At 35.7% G+C, this 3,559-nt stretch overlaps 1 non-coding gene across 1 annotated transcript; it reads left to right on the top strand.

Moving 5' to 3' along the window:
• Positions 1-1,033: 1,033 nt before the first annotated feature.
• On the top strand, positions 1,034-1,946 carry LOC111898064 (uncharacterized). Its single transcript, XR_006189827.2, has 3 exons — positions 1,034-1,349; positions 1,449-1,577; positions 1,743-1,946. It is a non-coding gene; the product is annotated as an uncharacterized LOC111898064 (transcript).
• The last annotated feature ends 1,613 nt before the right edge of the window (positions 1,947-3,559 follow it).

Here is a 3,559-nt window from a genome sequence, read left to right as displayed (position 1 = left end):
TATCTTTTATTAAATTTGACCTAATTCAACTCATAAAGCAAATTATTCAAATTTTACAAATAATTAGTTTTTCACAAGAACAAGTAATTATTTTAAAATTTGACAAACTTCATGTTTTTTTTCTTTTTTTTTTTCAACTTTGAAAATAAAATATTTGCATCAATATAACAGAAAACAATCCGTGGCTCTGATACCACTGTTGGGTTTTGAGCATTCTAACACTTCCTAAGTGTACATGCAACCCTAAATACCTTGGATCTATGTTTTCTCTATTATACATGCAAATAAGAACTTCCAAGGTATTATCCTAATCTAGCATACAAAACGATGAATGTAACAAGATAGAATACATACCTCTTGATGAAGAAAGTCTTCATGAAGCTTGAGTGCTTAGTGCCCCAAGTGTGACACCTCAAATGGAATCACAATCATCAAAACACTTAGAATGATTTGAGAGAATTCTACACTCTTCAAAATCGGCTAGCCCTTTCTTCACACACACTAGTGGCCGATTTTTCCTCAATAATAAGATGCTTATATAGTTACACAATTAGGGTAAACTCTTAATTGTCATGGCTTTCCATTTCCTTGGATCCATGGGTACAAATACACCATGGAGCATCCATGGACCATCCTATGGGTTTTAGCCCAACTTGATTATCCATGGAGCATTAGCCCACTATACAAGTATGGATGATTTACACAATCAACCCATATATTTAATTAGTCTTCTTTTGATCACTTAATTAATCCTAGATTAATTCTTGATCAATACTAATTAAATAATCTTATTATTCTTATTATTAATATACTAGAACTTATAATATATTAATAACCATAAGTGTCTTATTTCTCTCATTCAAGTGCATGATGGTATGCAACCCAAATGGACCATGCCGGGTCGGGTCAAGTCTTACCAATTATAGTTATGGACTTAGACATTAATCCAACAATAACAGGTCTCGGGCAGTGGGTTGGCCAGGTCAGAATCTGCATTTTACTTTATGGAGGTGTGTTTTGTTTTGTGTTTGTTTTTGAATCTCTCATTTTATACAGAGCAAAGCAAAAGTAGAAAAGAATCAAGCTCTATAACACTCGATGAGTGAGAACTCGTTTCAACTATGTGCAGTTGAAAAGCTGAGTTTTGAACCCCTGCCTATACTTGTCCAAATTTTTATATGGAAGAAGTTGAAAGAGGAGAGCGGATGCCTCTACCACAGAGTGTTGTACTTGGAGCAAAAGATTTACCTCGAACCATACTCAGTGATCACATAGAGAGCAGGTTGTTTGGAAAACTGAAGCATGAGAGACTAGAGCGCACAAGGTTCTATGGGAAAACTTATGATGAGGTGATGTTATAATCCCCCCCAAAAAAAGAAAAGACAACTCCATACCATACATTGTGAATGAACAATAAAGTATGTATCTTACATTTTCTTTATTATCAGGTTCCTGGAGCAGAAGCACTTGTTGTCAGAGTGGTCTCTTCTGTGGACAAGAAGTTGGAAGTCAAGCAACAATTTCTTGAGATCTTTCAATAGGAAAATTACCCTGTGGAGTTTGGGTATAAGTCTAAGGTATTACAACCGTACTACTTTCGTTGATTTGTTTATTATAGCATCTTTCCCTACATTTCTTCCTATACAATATATTATACTCTAAAAAATCTACCCAGTTATATGCGGTGGCACTATCTTGTGGTTTTGGTATGTGAATCCCTAAACTAGGCTTTGTTGTTTTAGGTGGTTCTGTTGTTTCAGAAAATTGAAGGTGTAGAAGTGTGTCTTTTTGGTATGTATGTTCAAGAATGTGGAGCAAAGTGTCCGCAGCCAAACCATCGGCGTGTTTATCTTTCTTATCTGGATTCAGTCAAGTACTTCAGGCCTGAGATTAAGGCTGTGACAGGGGAGGCTCTTCGTACATTTGTATATCATGAAATTCTGGTAAGTAACTTCTCCGTCGTGTTAGATATTGCATAGCAGTTGCCTTAATTCTTGTTAGGCCGATTAAAAAAATTACCAATTTTATTTTCCAGCTACTTTCACACAAGGGCATTTTGGTCTTTTCCTAATATCTTTTGTATGTCTATTTCAGCAAGCTAGTACAACAAAATCTTTTGTATGTCTATTTCAGCAAGCTAGAAAAGTCCATATGTCACTCAGTTTTGTTCTTTTTTATTTTTAGTATGTGCAACATAGCGAGACATCAATGTCCTTCAAAACTATGGATGATGGCCAAGTCTTACTCTATGCAGTAAGTATTAAAGAAATAGCAATGCACTTTTATTCATTTGTTTCATATTTTTTCATAGTTCTCTAGAGATATTTTTCCTTGTGTCATAGAATGATTGGCTCCTATCTTGTTTTTTGATATTTATACGCATTTTTTAAACATATTTCTTTATTGTATTGCATGTTAAGTTACCGAGTATAAAAAAGCTTGCTGATCATGTAGGTGTTCAAAACAATAGAAAATTTTTAAACATATTTTTTTATTGTATTGCATGTTAAGTTACCGAGTATAAAAAAGCTTGTTGGTCATGTAGGTGTTCAAAACAATAGAAAATTTTTAAACATATTTATTTATTGTATTGCATGTTAAGTTACCGATTTGCCATGTGTAGGTCTTGTTTATGTGCATAATGTCAAGCAAAGTAGCTCGGATGTTGTGAAGGTGGGCAACAAGTTCTTGTAGTTCAACTATTATTAGTTGATGACTTTCATCTTTTTCACATTTGATGTATTACATTTGTCTACTATTAGAATGATTATTTGTATAACATTAACTTTTGTGCAATGCATTGTATTATTTGTATATGGTATTTTATTTTCCATTATGAGACATGAAATGCAAATTTAATATGAAAATAAGTAAATCAATAAATATTTTTTTTAAAAAAAATTTAAAATTACGATACGCAAAAATGTGTGTCATCTTCATTTATGACATGGCCTATCTTGACAGGGGCTTTCTTGATACGCATTGCGTGTCATTAACACGCGCGTCGTAAGGTTACGACACGCGAATGCGTGACGTCTTCCTTTATGACAGGGCCTTTCTTGATGCGCATTGCATGTCGTAAACGCGCGTCGTAAATGCGTGTCGTAAATGAGCGTCGTAAATGCGCATCGTCTATAGACGATGTGCAAAAGCGCGTCATCTCTCTTTATCACAGGGCCTTCCTTGACGCGCATTTGCCCGTCGTTTGAGCCTTTTACGACACGCAATGAGCGTCGTAAAAGGTTGTTTTTCTAGTAGTTTGAGTAGAGGAGTAATCTAGGAGAGACACCTAGATGAGCATTGAAGAGCCTACTGAGAGGGTAGTTAGATACCCGCGAGGGGTGGAGTTGCTTGAGCCCGGTGATACCTTTTGAGTATGAGTAGAGCAAGTGGAGTATCACCTAGAATGGGTTTTACGTGTTCATTCGATGCCCGAATGTTGCTTGCTTCGTGCTTTGTGGAACTCCCAATGATGGGAGTTAGCTACCAAGTGAATGTGACGATATTCAGGAGGTAGACGTCTAGCATCATAAGGAGTTTCTCAACAGCTGATGGCGGA

Source organism: Lactuca sativa, chromosome 3 (genome assembly GCF_002870075.4).
Source record: "Lactuca sativa cultivar Salinas chromosome 3, Lsat_Salinas_v11, whole genome shotgun sequence".
NCBI lineage: Eukaryota > Viridiplantae > Streptophyta > Magnoliopsida > Asterales > Asteraceae > Lactuca > Lactuca sativa.
Note: the sequence above shows the minus strand (reverse complement) of the source record. Positions and strands in the feature narration are given on the sequence as shown.